Genomic DNA, 19,302 nt, shown 5'->3' with positions numbered 1-19,302 from the left:
CAAACTTAAGAAGGCCAGTATGATTAACAATTAATGAGAAAAAGGGAAAATGAAACCAGATAAGGTTGAAAAAGTAGGCAGGAACAGATCATGTATGACCCTGTAGGAGAAAAAAAGGGTCTAGACTTTTATACATGTACAAAAAAAGCCACTGGAAAAATATGTGAATATATGAATACGAATATAAGAGACAAAAGGTTCTATCAGAATTCATCCCTACCCAACCCTACTCTTCAAGTAAAAAGAAAAATGGCCATGTCCGTAACTGAGCTGGTGACTGACAGTTCTCTTCATTTTAAAGGTCTGTTTGTTTCTTCACCACATTTAGGAAATTATCTGTGGGTGACAGTTGGACACACTGGGAATATGCTTTTCCCTAACAGTTGTTCTTTCATCTACTAGTTTTAACATTCTGGGAGATACTACTTCAAAAATAAAATCACTGATTACTGTCAACCTCCAGAACAATTTTTACCTACAGTAAAACTGTGCAGACCACTCACATATACACACGTCTTCACACTGCATACTGGTCTGGACTTTTACAGCAAGTGAAGGTCTATACACAGGTATCCTTCATGCTTCACTTTACACTCACCATTCATCTGTTCTAATGGAATTTGCTAGAGTTTCCATCCCTATTTCCCTCCAATACCTTGCATCATCCAGGTCCTCCACAGAAGCATATAATACCCTGTCCATCTGCCCCCACTTTTGAACCTGGTTCCCAAGAAGCTAGTCTGGGATGAAGATCTCAGTTCATATATTTCTGGAGAACCAAAATTGGTTGTGCCAAGTACTATGATCATTGTCAGGTGATAAGAATCAGAAAGGGTCCCTTTCTTTACCCCAATTCTGGGAGATAATGAGATGGGGCAACAGAGAACTATTGTAATCACTAAAACAAACTGTAAAAAATAAGGTTCTAGTATACCAGTTGGAATCCAGAGTGTATTTCCTCCACAGAAACAGTATGATGAGTGTTTCATCTAATGGGTAAAGACTTTTAGGTCTGAGAAAGAAATCGCCATTCAGATATTCTACTGGAAAGATTACTAAGTGCTAATTAACTTATAAGGGAAGCTTTAAAGGGCAATCAGTTCCTAAACTGCAGATTAAATGCATCATCAAAAATTATGATTCAATAATGACAGACCTATAATAGATTACTTAAAATACCACATAGCTAGAGCCTATTAAATTCTTTAAAGATGCCATAACAAGGCTATAAAAGCAAATATGGCATGTGGAATAATATCACTGTTGTATAAAATGAAACACTTATACAACTATTAACAGAGTTGTCCAGGGTCAGGTAGCAAGCTAGTACATGGCAGAGTGAGGCCTGATAACCAAATCTCTCTGAGACACACAAGCTCTTCCCAACAGAACAGAAAATGGCCTCACCACACCACCCCGACTCCCCAGCACCTACAAATACGCCGTGTTCTCACATAATAGGTTCCTGGAGAAACTGTCAAAACGATTCCTGAATCCATTATAATCTAAAAAGAGAATGTTTTCTCGGTAGTAAATATTCATACAGTACTCATTTGTAGAATTCTCATGAAAGAACAGCGACGATGATGAAGAACATGATGAACAGGAAGAAATGTATTGAGCCATTTTAATGTAACAGTGTGGAAATAAACTTCACTTGGAAAAAATGATACAGGACTACTGACTATTGGTGGTCAGGTTAGAGGGCAGTATACCCAGCAAACTTTCAATACCCTTTTTGGAACTAGCATGAAGAAATTTAATAGGGTTGCTAATGTTATTTCCACTTGGCAATGAAACAAACACAGTAGCTTGTCCCCCAAAAAACCCAAAGAGCTGAGAGTTAATAGAGAAAGAAAAGAGGTGAAGAAGAAGGGGAGGGAGGAAGGCAGGTGGAAGGTAAGGGAGAGACAGACAGGGACAGTTAACTCATGGGAGAAGCTAATGGTATTTTTCAAAGAACTTAAAAGGATCTTCATGGAGACCATCACCAGATAAGCCTGAGGCCAGGGAGGCAAGCCTCTCACAGTGGAAGCACACACAGGTAGTGTCTCTGCTGTACAGACATCTATGCGTAGTGAGACGTCAGTATGAAAAAAATGAATGCTCACGCTTCCTACTTAATAATGTACACAAGAGGTTTCTGATTTTCATTAATATGCATAATTTCAAATTTAGAGAACCAGAGGTGAAAGTGGTTGTATTTTATCAGCTCTGAACTATAAAAGAGAACTAGTCAAAATCTCAATGTATATTCTTTTTTCTCTAAAAACAATAGGAAAGGAGAAGGTGCAAATTAAAAAGACAAGCATTTCACCCTTCGCACTATTTTACAACTCGGCAAGTTCAATTTATTACTGGAGTTCTTGTAGTCTTTGATATTATTAAAGTCTAAGCAACTCAGAAATAAGGGACCAAGAGCCTAAAAATAATCATACTCCATAACTGGACTTTCTAGGCTCATTTCTGGAAGTTCCGTTCCAAATTCTGGAAAAATCTGAAGTCCAAAGATATACAGATGTGCATGTAGTTGGAAACTTACTAATTTTCACTAAAACAAACAAGTAGATAAGGGAAAAGTCAGCAAGCACCCTACCTGCCACCCACAGACAGATGACAAGCATTAAAGGCCTGAAATGCCTTTAATTTCAGCCACAATGATTTTCTTCAGACTACATTTTCCGTACGTCTTTAGTTTTAAAACATGCCACACAAACAATAACTCCACACCACTATCAAATATTAAAGTGGTGAGCGAGGGGAGCCTGGGGGGCTCAGTGGTTTAGCGCCACCTTCATCCCAGGGCATGATCCTGGAGACCCGGGATTGAGTCCCACGTCGGGCTCCCCACATGGAGCCTGCTTCTCCCTCTGTCTGTGTCTCTGCCTCTCTCTCTTCCTGTGTCTCTCATGAATGAATAAATAAAATCTATAAATAAATAAATAAATAAATAAATAAATAAATAAATAAATAAATAAGTGGTGAGTGAAATGACAGGGGAAAAAAAGGTGTACAATACAAATGGAACAAAAAAAGTTTCAAATCAAAAAAGGCTCCCCCAATAAAATAACTTATTCAGGCATGGATCAATAAAGGATGCAAAAACCATTAAGTGAAAGAACAACTTTTAGAAACAGAATAGTCCCAGTGCGATCAAATAAGATTACTTGCTATATGCAGTGAAGAAACAGACCTTTAAATGCAGACATCTGTCAGTCATCAGATCAACCAACTGAACAAACTTAGCATCAACAGCTGCACAACCTGACCTTAAGTGCCTCCTGATGTGATGCAATAAGTATGCAACCTCACCTCTAAAATACCAAATATCATCTGCCTTATACTAACCAAGACTCTAGACTCTACTTGCAGTTTAAGAGAACCAGAAGAGAGAGAAATGGTGAAATGGTGACACTAGCCAATTTCAAGGCTTACAATAAAGCTACAGTAATCAAGGCTGAGTGGTATTGGCAAAAACAGACAAATAGATCAATGCAACAGATTCGACAGCCCAGAAATAGGCCCATCCAGCTGACATGTAACAAAGAAGCAAAAGTTGGGATGCCTGGGTGGCTCAGCCCTTGAACATTTGCCTTCAGTTCCGGTATCAAGTCCCACATCCCGCTTCCCTGCGTGAAGTCTGGTTCTCCTCTGCTTATGTCTCTGCCTCTCTCTCTCTGTCACTCACAAATAAATAATCTTGAAAGAAGAAAGAAGAAAGAAGAAAGAAGAAAGAAGAAAGAAGAAAGAAGAAAGAAGAAAGAAGAAGAGGCGGCGGCGGCAATACAAAATAAGCAAAGACCGTCTCTTCAACAAATGGTGCTGGAACAAATGAACATTCACATTCAAATAAATTAATCCAGACAGACCTTACACTCTTCACAAAAATTAACTCAAAGCAGATCACAGACTTAACTGTAAAACACAAAACTATAAAATGCCCAAAATAGGAGAAACCATGGATGGGTTTTTCAGGGTACAGTGATGCCTTTTTAGATTCAACCCCGAAGACATAATCCATGAAAGAAATAACTGGTAAACTGGACTTCGTTAAAATTAAAAACTTGGGCAGCCCAAGTGGCTCAGCGGTTTAGCACTGAAATCTGCCCAGGGCATGATCCTGGAATCCTGGGATGGAGTTCCGTATCAGCATGGAGCCTGCTTCTCCCTCTGCCTGTGTCTCTGCCTCTATCTCTCTGTGTCTCTTATGAATAAATAAATACAATCTTAAAAAAAAAAAAAAAAACCACTAGAATGGCTATAATCAGAAAGATATATAATAAAAGATATTGGTGAAGTTGTGGAAAAACTAGAACCCTCATGCATTCCTGATGGGAATGTAAAGCGGTGCAGCCACTTTGGAAAAGTCTGTCAGTGTCTCAAAATGTTAATCAAAGAGAATATAAGACTGAAAAATTCTACCTCTTGGTATATACCCAAGAGAAATGAAAATTTATGTCAACATTTGTTATCCATCTATACAAAAATGTCAACAGCAATATTATAAGAGCAATAAGTAAAAACAACACAAAAATGGGAATTCCAACCAAAGGAATAGTATTTGGCAATAAAAAGGAATGGAATTCTCCAACATGCCACAACACGAATGAATCCTGAAAACATCATGCTAAATCAAAGAAGCCGGTCACAAGGACCACACAGTGACTCTTTTAATTAAATGTCTAAAACAGGCAAATTTATAAAAATAAAAAGTATATAGGTGATTGTCTAGGGCTGAAGGATTGGGGAAAAATGTGGCGTGGTTGCTGATGGGGATGTGGTTTCTATCAGGATTGATGAAAATGTTCTAAAATTGGCTATAGTGATAGCCACACAACTCTGCAAATACACTAAAAACAAGTGAACCATACACTTCTAGTGGGTGAACTGTATGGTCTGTGCATTATACCTAATAAAGGTGTTCTGTTTTGTTTTTAGGTCCCTTTACTATGTAAATGATAAAGTCAGCAAGAAACAAAAAAGTGACTACAGAAATGAAAAACATGTGGCTGGAGTTATCAACAACCATAACTGATGTTAATTCAGAAAAAGGAAGACCATTGGTTCAAGAAACTAAAGCAAGATGAGAGCATGTAAGATTTCTGACACAGGAACACCTAGGTGACTCAGTGGTTGAGCATCTGCCTTCAGCTCAGGTTGTGATACCAGGGTCCCGGGATCAAATCATGCATTAGGCTCCCTGCAAGGATCCTGCTTCTCCCTCTCCATTTTTGACCCAAACCAAGGATATTCCAAAGATACTAGCCCCATTCAAATCCATGCTACACCATTCGGACTCACTAGTGTTTCTCAACAGAGGCCATTTCAGTCTGAACAAGAAAATTCTTCTCTGTGCACACATTATAGGTTGTTTAGGATCCCTACATACTGGATGGGTTTTTTGGGGGGTTTTTTTTGTTTTGTTTTTTTTTGTTTTTTTTTTTTTATGATAGTCATAGAGAGAGAGAGAGAGAGAGAGAGAGAGAGAGGCAGAGACACAGGCAGAGGGAGAAGCAAGGCTCCATGCACTGGAAGCCCGACGTGGGATTCGATCCCGGGTCTCCAGGATCATGCCCTGGGCCAAAGGCAGGCGCTAAACCGCTGCGCCACTCAGGGATCCCCATACTGGATGTTAATAACACTTTCTATGGGTTGTTTTGACTAAAGATGCTTCCCTTCCACAGATCTCCAAATACCCTCAAGTTAAAGAATCACTGGGGCTACTGAAGCATCCCCATGAGTCTTCATGCAGATTGTCAAAGACTGACTACCTTAGAATAAAAGATATGCAACAATACATACGTAACAAGGAGGAGAAGACATCCTTCCTTGCCTTCTCTTCTCTACTACTAAAATATTCCATCTGATCAAGAGTTCCAAAGGACCTACAAATTCCTGCTTGGTAACAGAACCTACAATTAAGCTTAAATCCTCCTAAACCAGGGATCCCTGAGTGGCACAGTGGTTTAGCGCCTGCCTTTGGCCCAGGGTGCGATCCTGGAGACCCAGGATCGAGTCCCACATCAGGCTCCTGGTGCATGGAGCCTGCTTCTCCCTCTGCCTGTGTCTCTGCCTCCCTCTCTCTCTCTCTCTCTGTGTGACTATCATAAATAAATTTAAAAGAAAAAAAAAATCCTCCTAAACCAATCAGGACTTAAAACTACTCTCTTTAGTCTGTTTTATTATTAGAGAAATATCTATGATGTCAAATAAATACATATATAAGACTATATAAAAACCAACAGGAATTGGGACACCTGGGTGGCTCAGTGGTTGAGCGTCTGCCTTTAGCTCACGGTGTGATCCCAGAGGTCTGGGATGGAGTCCCACATCGGGCTCCCTGCAGGTGGCCTGCTTCTCCCTCTGCCTGTGTCTCTGACTCTCTTTGTGTCTCTCATAAATAAATAAATAAAATCTAAAAAAAAAAAAAAAAAAAAAACAATAGGAATAAAAGACAAACAGGAAACACATCATATGGTAAACAATCATTGTGCTAAGCTAGTTCCAGAAATTACAAGAATTCTTATAGTCTAAAGATTTATTAACCTTAGTGATGGAAAAAAAAACACATTTAAAAAAAAAAATTATAGCTGCTCTAAATTTCCATGGAAGTATTTGCTTGATTTCTCTTCCTTATCCTAAAACATCACAATTTCTCAAGAGCTGCAAATCCTCATTTATTTCTCTTATCAGGTACATACCAAAAAATCATGGCAACATATTAAAGATACAATAGTTAAGTAGGTAATGTGGTTAATTATCACACTGTCGTAACAGTTCACAAGAGAAAACTTTAAAATTTCATCTTTCAGTAGCAAGAGTAGATAAGCAACAGTTTACCATATTAGCAGAATTTGTGATGGCAATGTTTACCAAAAGACAATCTTTCTGACTCAGGGGACTCTGAGTGTTGCAGTCCAACTGCAGTTTTAACTAGTGTCACCTCTACATTTAATATTCTTACTATTTGGTGTTTATAGAGACATTATTTTAAAATCTCTAACAGTTTGAGAAAAATGAAACTAACCTCAAAATTCATATTTATTATGTCCTTTCCCTTAAGCTTCATATATTGTATACAATATATACCCATCACATAAAAGGAAAACGAATTTCTATTTGTAAGCAAAAGTGTCTTTAATTTCATTTCTAAGTATTCTCCATCCCAGTGTCCACATCAACTTTTTTACCAAGTAATACACTGCTAGATCACTAGTCCTCAGGTATAAAAAAGAAATCGAGTAACCTGCAGAGCCACCTGACGGCAGTAGTCCAGACCACACCCCTAACAGTATGCTCCAAGCTTCCTAACCATTTTCCCCTCAAGGAGGGCCAGGGAAGAAGAGAACACTGGCATTTTCAGTGACCACTTGGCCAACACAATCATCTGGAAATAGAGCAAGGGTTTTCTGGGTTCAAAAAGCTAGGGCAAAGAACAGTAAAAGGAGAGGCTCTGAAGGAAAGAAATGAATGAGAACATAAAAAATAACATAATGCAAGGACGGATTTAAAACATGAAAATGAAAACTTCACCTTAAAGCAAACGAAACATGACAACCACAGAACTTCCTTACACCACTGTCTCCACTTTTTTAAGTACTGAATCATTAAATACTCCCTACCAAAAGATAACATGAGATGAAGACATGAATGCATCCTGAGCTTTACACAAAGAAAATACGATGGAATTTAAGAAAATGTAATAGCGTATAGGCAGCGTTTTAACAAATCGTGACTGAGAAACTGGAACAAGAATAGAGTGATATAAGGGATGAAATCAGCTAGTAAGAAAAGCACTGCAGAATCCACACTAAAGAGAAACCTAAATTTTCAGAAAAAAAGAACAGCCAATGAGAAAATGGTATTAATAGCTTGAAAGCTCCTAATTTTCCTTCTGGAAGAAGCAGATGAAAAGTACAAGCAACGTAGAACTGACCATGTATTACTACTAGAGCATTTTCCTAAAGAGGGATGAAGGGAAGACGTAATTTTTTTTTTAAAGATTAATTCCTGCAAGTCGAGTCCTGATGTACTGCTCAAGTCTACAAAGCTATAAGAGATTTATTCTTGGAGAATAATAGGAAATACTACAAAACTGCCAAACTACTGGAGTCAAAAACAAAGTAGGAAAAGATAAGAAATCAATTTCTGTGAAGACCAGGGAAAAATTCAAAGATAATCAAAAGAGAAAAGTTATACTAGGAAACTTAAGAGCTATTTTATTACTTTTCTAAAATATTTATTTTTTAAGTGCTGTCTATGGGCTCAAACTCAAGATCCCAAGACCAAGAGTCACATGCTCCACCAACTGTGCCAGCCAGCTATCCTGACATTTCAAGAAAACAAAGTCTGAAATTATAAGAAAGCAGCTTGCCAAAATAACTAATTAAATCTAAATCTAACCAAGCCCCTATATCTTGCTAACATAGTACTTAGAAGGGAAGTTAGGTGGAGGTAACATGAAAAGATGGACTCTAAGAGCTGATCATTGTTAAAGCTGGGTGATAGGTAGACAGAGATTCATTTTAAGATTCTACTCTTGGGTATGCTGGTTGTATTTATTTTTTATTTTTTTAAAGATTTTATTTATTTATTCATGAGAGAGACAGGGAGGGAGGGAGGGAGGGAGGGAGGGAGAGAGAGAGAGAGAGAGAGAGAGAGAAAGGCAGAGGCAGAGGCAGAGGGAGAAGCGCTCCATGCAAGAAGCCTGACGCGGGACTCGATCCCGGATCTCCAGGATAGGGCCCTGGGCTGAAGGCGGCGCTAAACTGCTGAGCCACCTGGGCTGCCCAGGTATGTTGTTTTTCAAAGGGGAGCTAATAGACCATGACACAGATCATCACTAAGGCTGTTGTTCACAGCTAACATCACCTCCTCTGGAAAAGTACAACTGCACTAGATAGTAATGTACTCCTTCTCCAACGCCATCCATTCAATATATTCAGCTACTAAAACTGGGGCACACTGGAGCACCTGGGTGGCTCAGTCAGTTGAGCATCTGACCCTAGATCTCGACTCAGGTCATCATCTCAGGGTCATGAGATTGAGCCACATGCCAGTCTCTGTGCTGGTTAAGTAGCCTGTTTAAGATTCTCTCCTCTCCCTCTGCCCCTCCCCCAACTCTTGCTCTCTCTCAAAAAACAAAAAAAGGAAAGAAAAAAATGGGGCACATCAAGGCAGCAAAATTTAGCAATACCTTTTATTGTGAATATCTAACACCCTTTGTTGTAGTCCTGTACTCTCTAATCAACTTCCTGATATTTACTTGGCTTATCATTAGACTGTTTTACATTTATTCATCCATTCAAGATTTTTTTTTCATTCAAGTATTTAATGGACACCTACAAATGCCAAGTATTATTCTGGCACTCGAAATGTTATCAATCAACTAAAAAGCCAGAAAGAGGGGTTCCTGGGTGGCTCAGCGGTTTAGCGCCTGCCTTCGGCCCAGGGCATGATCCTGGAGTCCCGGGATCGAGTCCTGCATCAGGCTCCCTGCATGGGGCCTGCTTCTCCCTCTGCCTGTGTCTCTGCCTCTCTCTCTCTCTCATGAATAAATAATAAATGTAATCTTTAAAAAAAAAAAAAAAGGCCAGAAAGAAAAACTCCCTGCTCTTATAGAAAGTATACTCTAGTTGTGGAGACAGGGAAATAAATGGGTAAATTGTACAGTATTTAAGAAGACAGTAAACAAGATCAGAAGACAGTTGTTAAGAGAAGTCTAGTCCAATAAGCACCAATGTGCATGTCTCACTGCGAGTTTTTAATAAAACGGCATTGATAAAGTACAATAAATCTCTTGCCTGTTCAGTATACACAAGAATCAGAGCTTAAAAAGTTTATCCTATGGGACACCTGGATGGCTCAGCAGTTGAGCCTCTGCCTTCGGCCCAGGGCGTGATCCTGGAGTCCCAGAATCGAGTCCCACATCAGGCTCCCTGCGTGGAGCCTGCTTCTTCCTCTGCCTGAGTCTCTGCCTCTCTCCCTGTCTCTCATGAATAAATAAATATTAAAAAAAAAAAAAAAGGCTTATCCTAAACAACAGTGATGCCCAGCAAGGTACTGCCAGTCCTGAGGCCTCAACTACTGTCACCATCACTCTCTTTGACATCTCTTTATTTGAAACAAACAAAAAACACATCTGTATAAAAACTACTAAAGACCAGCAATTACAGTTATTGGCTTTAAAGTTGCATCTTTTATGTAAAACAAAGAAAAGGGAAGGAAAAGCAGTAGGCTAGATTTTGAGCAAGATACGGTCCTTTGAACTGGAGTAATAACACAGCCTAAATTTAAACGACTGTATCTGATAGGATTTAAGTTCAGTCGGAACCTTTCACTAAATGCTAAGGAATCATCAGTTCTCTCCAAATATACAAATCTTTGATTGACAGCTTCCAACTACTATCCAGGACATCATTGTCCATAATGCTGTCTTAAAAGGATCTCATTCTTCTAAGAGTCTAGCCTAAGGAATCCCTGCATTTATAAAAATTCATTAATTAAAACATGTATGGGCTACATGCCAGTAATGTTCCCATAATGAGCAACTATAATACACTTTATCATTAAAAAAACATTATCAATCATTAAGAAAATTTTGAAGCCATCAATATCAGTTCTCTAAACAGTAAATACAGTTGGCCCTCAAACAATGTCTGCAACTTCTGACTCCCCAAAAATGTAACTAATGGCCTACTGATGAGAAGCCTTAACAATAATATCAACTGTTGAATAACAAATATTTTATTCGTCACAGTATTACATACTGTATTCTTACAATGAAGTAAGCTAGAGAAAAGAAAATATTAAGAAAATCATAATGATGAGAAAATCCATTTACACTACTATATCGTATCAAAAAAAAATACACCTACAAATGGACCCACAGACTTCAAACTCATAACGGTGAGGGGTCAGCTGCATATCTGATTTAAGCATTTTGTTTTACTGACCAAGAAACTGTGTCCCAAAGAGATTAAGGAGATAAATTGACTTCTCTAAAGTCCCAGCCTCATTAGCAACATTTCTATAGATTGTAAGTCTCCTATCCCAATCCAGTACTCTACTACCACATTTTTCATTTTGATCACTGCTGTCCACTAATACCTCAAGTGAAATGAACTGATGGGTTTTTTTTTTGTTTTTTTTTTTTAGTTAGACTTGAGAAGCAGAATACAACATTGAGACTGTAGCTTGATTTCCTGCTAAATTATATTACATCAAAACTGAAAAACAAAATTAATGGAGTCAATGAAAATACCACAGGCAACATCAACAAGGTAAAAATTAGAAGACTTTTTTTTTAAAGATTTTATTTATTTATTCATGAGTGAGACACAGAGAGAGAGAGGCAGAGACACAGGCAGAGGGGGAAGCAGGCTCCATGCAGGGAGCCAGATGCGGGACTTATCTCGGGACTCCAGGATCACGCCCTGGGCTGAAGGCAGGCGCTAAACCACTGAGCCACCCAGGGATCCCCTAGAAGACGTTTTAAACAACTAAACAAAGAATTATTATACAGAATATACAATAATCCCTTATGAATCAACAAAACTGAAATAAAAAAGAAAACTGGACAATGGGTATAAATAGACAACTCATGAACAAAAAAGCTCAATGGGTAATAAATACCAGAAGACATGCTACCTCACTGGAATCTTTTTTAAAGATTCACGAGAATCTTTAAGAAACAGAGCTATTGGGCAGCCCCGGTGGCTCAGCAGTTTGGCGCCGCCTTCAGTCCGGGGCGCGATCTTGGAGACCTGGGATCAAGGCCCACGTCTGGCTCCCTGCATGGAGCCTGCTCCTCCCTCTGCCTGAGTCTCTGCCTCTCTCTCTGTGTCTCTCATGAATGAATGAATACATACATACATACATCTTTAAAAAAAAATAAAAAATAAAAAACAGAGCTATTGGGCAGCCCAGGTGGCCAGGTGGCCTAGCGATTTAGCACCTGCCTTCAGCCCAGGGTGTGATCCTGGGGACCCGGGATCAAGTCCCACATTGGGCTCCCTGCATGGAGCCTGCTTCTCCCTCTGCCTGTGTTTCTGCCTTTCTCTCTCAATCTCTCTCTCTCTCTGTGTGTCTCTAATAAATAAATAAAATCTTAAAAAAAGGGATCACTGGGTGGTGCAGCGGTTTAGCGCCTGCCTTTGGCCCAGGGCGTGATCCTGGAGACCCGGGATCGAATTCCACATTGGGCTCCCGGTGCATGGAGCCTGCTTCTCCCTCTGCCTATGTCTCTGCTTCTCTCTCTCTCTCTGTTACTATCATAAATAAATTTTAAAAAATAAATAAAATTAAAAATCTTAAAAAAAAAGCTATTAACTTTACAATCATTAAATAGCAAAAATTAAAAAGTCCAAAAATATTCAGTGCTAGCAAGAACATATGGAAGACCCTTAAGCATTGCTGCTAAAAGTATATAGTGGTATGATCACTTTAGAAAGCAATCCTGTCATCTCTAATTAATTTCTGTGTGTGTGGGTAGATATATGCACATGTGTTTGTGTGTATCCTACCACCAAACATGGTGTATACCATGACCCAGCAGTCCCATCCTCGGTGCTATAACCAAAGAAACTCCTACGTGGGTTTATAGGAAGGAGACCAGAGTAAGACCATTCAGTTTGGGAGTTGTCCATAATAAGACAGTAAGAGACAACAGGTGTTCATCTTTAGGGGACTACATACATTAACCCTATCTTGTAGAATTGGTTTCCTCAGACTAAAAAACTCTTGCTTCTAAGTATCTGAATGTCTTGCTCTTCAACTTCAATTCAGTCTTTGCTTGAATTGTCAATTCATAAGTAGGTAGTCCCTAGATCCTTAGATCATCCAATCTACAGTACCTAACCCTTCAACCTAGAATCTATCTGGTCTGGTTATCTTTCTTAATTTTTCTTTTTTCTTTTTTAATTTTTTTAATTTTTATTTATTTATGATAGTCACAGAGAGAGGCAGAGACACAGGCAGAGGGAGAAACAGGCTCCATGCACAGGGAGCCCGACATGGGATTCGATCCCAGGTCTCCAGGATCATGCCCTGGGCCAAAGGCAGGCGCTAAACCGCTGCGCCACCCAGGGATCCCTTTCTTAATTTTTCTGCATAACATTTTTAAGTATTTGACATCTTAACCTCTGTGTTTATTGTCCTGACACCCCCAACTAGAACTTAAGGTCCAGAGACCAGGAACTTCAATTTGTTCAAAGGTGTATTACCAGAATCTAAAATTGTACCTGGCATACAGGAAAGTGATGACTAAAATAGTTGTTAAATAAATGAATTCTATCACTAAATCCCGATCTCTGCTTATAGTTGCGTAAAGTCGCAAAAATGAACCCATCTCTGACTTTTCAAGCCCACTCAACCTAAGCTCCAGAGTACATAACAATCCACCTAGTTTCAACTCTCTGGTAATTCAATTTGCATTCACAGTACTAAACAAGGAAGCAGCTTCTACCGGCCAGCCACTACTCTAAGAGATAAAAATAAATAAGAGTCTTTGAGGTCCAGTTTGAAAATGGTGGTGTTGGCTAAGTCCTGGGTTTCAGGGCTGCCAGGTCGATCCAGGGCCCCTGGGACCCAGCTGGGACAGTCCTTGTCAAGTGGCATCCAGGGCAAGGAGGGCTCTGCTCACATGTGGAAGGCCCTTACCTACTTTGTAGCGCTCCCAAACGTGAGAGTAAGCACCTTCCCGAAGTTGCATCACAAGAGCACAAGAGATCGTAGATGTTGTCTACCTCCAAATCAGCATCAGGTTCAAGTCCTTTTTCTAGGGAGATGGTAATCATACTCTATCCCATAACTCTAATGTGAATCAGCTTGACTGACTGGCTATGAAGATGAAAAAAGAGACCCGAATCACTATCTCGTGGGGGCCACAGCAGGGTCTGGACCATGACTATACACAGGGACCAAAAAAGTAAATGGAACCTTAAGCTTACCCTTCTTTCTCTTATCAAATGATGACCAGTATACGGATATTCTATCCCTTTGGTTATGACAGGAGATAGCTTAATACATAAATTAGACAAAAGAAAACAAAAGAATCTTGGCATTCAACTCTAAAGAAGAAAAAAGACAACAAAGCTATTTTGGAAGAACATAAGGAGAAGACGTAACTCAGTGTAAGCAGGCTGGGGAAAGCCTGGGGGGGGAGCAGCAAAGGTGGACAAGATAGTGTTTATGCTGAGTAGGAGTTATCTAAATAAGTCTGTTATGTCAAACAGGTGTTGGGTACATTCTAGGCAGAAGATGCACAACATATTAATGTCTCAACTTTAAAAAAAACATTCTAACAATTCTAAAGAACTGCAAATAGTTCACATGACAGAATAATTTGAAGTAGGAAATAGCAGAAGAAAGCAAAAAGCTGGGCAGCCCAGGTGGCTCAGCGGTTTAGCGGCGCCTTCGACCCAGGGCATGATCCTGGAGACTCGGGATCGAGTCCCACATCGGGCTCCCTGCATGGAGCCTGCTTCTCCCTCTGCCTGTGTCTCTGCGCCCCTCTCTCTCTGCGTCTCTCATGAATAAATAAATAAAATCTTTTAAAAAATAAAAAAAAGAAAGCAAAAAGCAAGCAAGATCTCACGAAGGCCCGTATTTACTAAATTTGGTAGTTTGGATTTTAATCTGAAAGCCTGCAAAGAAACACTGTAGAAAAACACTACAATCTGCCTACAAAAAAGGAAAGGATAGAGAGGGATTCATACCCATTCTTAGGAGAAAGGAAATTATTTAGAATGTTTATACAAAGTCCAGATAATGATAATCTGAACCAAGGTGGTCGTTACAGGGAAAAATGGATGAAAGATGTAGAACAAGATTTTGTAAATGATTAGAATTTTGCAGGGCAGAAAGGGGGGGAGTAGCACATAAGGGGAAATAAGAGGGGAAAATTAAGATTTGGGGCATCTACGACTGAATGGCAGATAAGGATGACAGGAGGAAGAGAAGCAACTTCAGAAAGAGTGAAGTAAGTAATTTTTGAGCTGAACTTAAGGTATCTTAAGACAACCACAATATGTCAGAGTTGAAGAGTAATCTGTGCTAAAGAGACAGAGATTTGCTAGTGGTCAAAATAAAGACAGCAGTTGCAGACATCAGAGATAAGACCATTCAAGAGCAGACGGAGGCAGAAGAGAGCAGAGGACAGTGCCTCAGTGTGAAAGAAGTATCTGAAGGGGTCAAAGAGAGAAAAATAAACCAAGGAAAGATTGGCCACGATCGGCCATGAGGGAAATAAGGAAACCACAAAGTCTCAGAAGCATAAGAGAATTTCAAAGACAACAACTACTCAAATTGTCAACTGATGAAAAAGATTCTACTAGATTTCCCAACAAAGATCAATGGTGACCACCACCCATCAAATTCAGTGACTGTAGCGGACTGCTAAACTTCAATATACTAGGAGGCTTAAAAGAGTAATAAGGTGGCTGAGAAAATGAATACAGGTAACTCTTCCAGACACTCAAAGGAATTAACTACAAATGAAACTGAAGAGCAATCTAGAGTGAACAGAGTGTATTTAAGGTAAGTGTGTTTAAATCCTAGTAAGTTAGTGCCAGTTGAGAGTAAAAAAGGAATGACCAAGTGTTATGGACTGAAATGTATTCCCCAAAAATTCACACATCAGAGCCTAAACGGCCCCCCAGGACCCTCAATACTGGAGATAAGATTTTTCAAGAAGTGATTAAGTCAAAATAAGGTCATCAGAGTGGGGCCTAATCCAATACCAGTGGTGTTTTTGTTTTTAAAGATTTTATTTATTCATGAGAGAGACACAGACAGAGGGAGAAGCAGGCCCCATGCAGGGAGCCCAACGTGGGACTCGATCCCAGGACTCCAGGATCACGCCCTGGGCCGAAGGGAGGCACTCAACCGCTGAGCCACGCAGGGATCCCCCAGTGGTGTTCTAATAAGAAAAAGAGACACCAAAGATTCTAGTGCACAAAGGGGGCGGTCATCTGTAAGTCAAAAAGAAAAGTCTCAGAGGAAATCATACATGTTGGAACCCTGATCTTGGATTTCCAGCTTCCAGAACTGGGAGAAAGTAATTTTGCATCACTCAAGTCACCCAGTCTGTGGTATTCTGCTACAGCAACCCTAGAAAACTAATACATCAAGGAAACAATGTCCCTGAGGAGAAAAAACTCAGAGCGCAATGAGAGATGAATGGATAGAAGTAGACATGTTTACTGGTGAAAGAGGACAAAAACCAACGTTCTCACCAATGTATTTCATTTCCTCTGTGAAGAAGAAATGACAGCAACCTGGAAAGAGTAAAGAGGGAAGGTGGTGGGTCTGAAGCCACCATGGCAAATAGCAGTTATGAACAAAACACAGAATTACTGGGCTGCTTGTCCGAAACTCAATAGATGTCTTTTGTGGCATGAATACCTAGCTCGCATTCATCAAATACTTTAGTCCCATTTTAATACAAGAGTAACTAACAAAAGAAAAGCATTGGGGGAGCCTGGGGGGGCTCAGCAGTTTAGCGCCGCCTTCAGCCTTGGGCGTGATCCTGGAGTCCCGGGCTCCTTGCATGGAGCCTGCTTCTCCCTCTGCCTGTGACTCTGCCTCTCCCTCCCTCTCTCTCTCTCTCTCTCTCTCTCTCTCGGTGTCTCTCATTAATAAATAAAATCTTAAGAAAAGAAAAGAAAAGAAAAGAAAAGAAAAGAAAAGAAAAGAAAAGACAAGACAAGACAAGATAAGACAAGAAAAGAAAAGAAAAGCATTGGATTAGGTCAGAACCTGGTTTATGAATCTAGTTTATGTGGCCTTACACAAGTAAGTCACTTACCATTCCTGGGTCTCAGTTTCTTCTACCAGATAAATCAGACTCAATAATCAGCAAAAGACCGCCTCAGATCAAAATAAATGCTATAATTTTTATGGTTTATGAATGACCTGTCTTCCAACTTTTCCCACCCAAAGTGGCGTGTATCAAGCTTTAATATAAATTCATATCATCTGGAGAGCTCGTTCAAATGCAGCTTCTGATTCATTGGGTTTGGGGTTAAGCCTGAGCTTGTGTATTCTGAACAAATGCTGAGGTGATGCCATATACCACATTTTGAGTAGCAAGACTGCAGAACACAGATCCAGCACAAGCTCTACAAAGCTTGTAATTGTGGGCTTATGTGTAATCAAGGTGATATTTAGAAAACTAAACAAAGACGCTCCAGACTTACACCTGCACTAAGTACGCCTTGGCGTTCCCTGAAACACTCTCAAATTAACTTGATGATAGTCCTCATTTGGTGCAGATAGGAAAAGACAGAAATGAGTAATACTGGAATCAATAACTCCGTATTAGGAAAATCAAGATTAAATACCAATGCACAGAAATAGATGAAGCAGGTTAAACGGTGCAAAACTTCCAGTTATAAAAATAAATAAGTCACAGGGACTAAAAAGTACAACACAGGAAATACAGTCAAAAATACTGTAACGACACTGTAAGGCAACAGACAGCAGTGACACTTATCATGGACACTTATCATGGTGAGCACAGCGTAACATACAGAACTGTCAAATCACTGTATTGTACACCTGAAACTAACACAACACTGTACATCAACTATACTTCAACAAGAACAAGAAATCTAAATACAACCACATACCTACATGCACATCCATACACCACAAGGGTCAAAATCCATCTAATCATATTATCTTTCTCAAAACACAAAGACTTTCATAACTATAAAAAACATATTTAGCTCTGGAAAAGGCTTCAGTGCATTTTAACTGCCGCATTCCTACAAGGGTTCTTTGGCATTACGGTTTGATCCTGAAATGCAGACCCTTTCTCAATGTCACAAAATGTAAAGACTTTTTAGACTACCGCATAATCGTCACCTATTTGCTCAGAACCTCCAATCCTATAACCGTGACTGGATCCACTTGTGATGGGAATATTCTTCTGCTCTAGTAAGTGTAACTAGGACAGAGGCGGCCCAGCTGACCTAGGGCTATGATAGATGGCCACAAACTATTGCTATAATTAAACTGTTTCTGCTCTTCCCTATACTAGGTTAGGGGAGGGAAAAAAAAAAAAATTCCACGATCCTGTCACAATCAACAGGGATTTTGATCCTAATTTCAAAGAGATCTTCAGCGACGAAAAGATGTAAGAGAAGGTGTCATGCAATGGAAGCCTTCTGGTCACGCTGCCCTTAACCTGAAGCCTCTATACTGAAGAAAGAAGTTTAAAATAACGTTAAAACAGAGTGAACTTCTTATCCAAGGAGAAAAAAAAAAAAAAAAAGGATGATGGCTGTGAACTGCTCTTTCCTACCCTCTTCTTTAGAATAAGCCATTCTCGAAGGCACTACAAAGGACGACGACCGAGCTCGCTTATTTCGGGGCGGGGAGGAGGTATGCCAATTGCGATCCTGGCACCACCAGGCAATTCACCATCTCTACCTAATTTAGTCACGTCCCTCCCCAAATAATACTTTCCTCGTTCCCCACCGTGCAACAAAAGAATAAGAGAGAATGGCAAACGCTCTGGGCCTCCAAATAGTTTTGCTGAATCACAAATTCCCCCAGCATGAAGCTGCACAGGTCGCCGGGCTCGAGCGCTGGCGGCCATACCTCAGCAAGCGGCCCCCCTCGGAGAACGTGGGGCTCCCCCTTCACCTGCTCGGTGAAGGCGAGGAAGACTCCGAGGTCTGATGAGAGCTCTCCCACGGCCGCTACGAGCACCAACGGAGTGGGTGCGGGAACAGCATACGCTGGTTTTACACCAAAACTGACCACGTTCTCGCACAACGGGCACCACCTCTCCCCCAAGGGCAAATGCAGCAGCCTGGCCCGCAGCCGCCGCCACAATGGGCGCCCGAGGGCTTCTCCTCCTGGCCCCCAGTGCTTGTCTCCCTGCACCCCATTCCTCCTCGGCCCAGCCCACGCCGCCCCGCCGGGTGACTCGGCCGGCCCCGGCCCCGCTGGCTCCCGGGGTGACGCAGGCCGCCCCGCCGCCTGACTGCTGGTGCTCGGCTCCGGGGGCCCCCACGATCCCCCCTCGCCTCTCCGGCCTCCCGCTGCCCACCCCACACCTCCCTTCCACTCGCGCGCGCCGGGCCTCTCAGGTTCTCACCGTTGGGTTCGGTCCGGAACAGGCCGGCTCTCCCGCTCCCACTCCCCAACACGAAGTGAAATCGGTCGGTCCCGCGCCCCACGCTTGCAATCTCCACGCCGCCGCCTACTGATGCCGAAAGCGGCTTCTAGGAACGCGCCATGTTCGGCGTCGCGGCTCCAAACGACGCGGGCGCCCGAATACGACGTCACAGA

At 40.9% G+C, this 19,302-nt stretch overlaps 1 protein-coding gene across 3 annotated transcripts in view; it reads right to left on the bottom strand.

The window, feature by feature from the left end:
- IPO11 (importin 11) overlaps window positions 1–19,290 on the bottom strand; it is a 201,413-nt gene extending 182,123 nt beyond the window's left edge. For 2 of the 3 annotated variants that reach the window (XR_013379936.1, XM_077897964.1), the window contains exon 1: window positions 19,109–19,290. The gene's annotated coding sequence lies outside the window, so the exon portion shown is untranslated. The remainder of the gene's footprint in view (window positions 1–19,108) is intronic. The other variant, XM_077897963.1, reaches the window with a different exon arrangement.
- Window positions 19,291–19,302: the final 12 nt, after the last annotated feature.

Source organism: Canis aureus, chromosome 5 (assembly GCF_053574225.1).
Source record: "Canis aureus isolate CA01 chromosome 5, VMU_Caureus_v.1.0, whole genome shotgun sequence".
In the NCBI taxonomy this organism is placed as follows: domain Eukaryota; kingdom Metazoa; phylum Chordata; class Mammalia; order Carnivora; family Canidae; genus Canis; species Canis aureus.
Note: the sequence above shows the minus strand (reverse complement) of the source record. Positions and strands in the feature narration are given on the sequence as shown.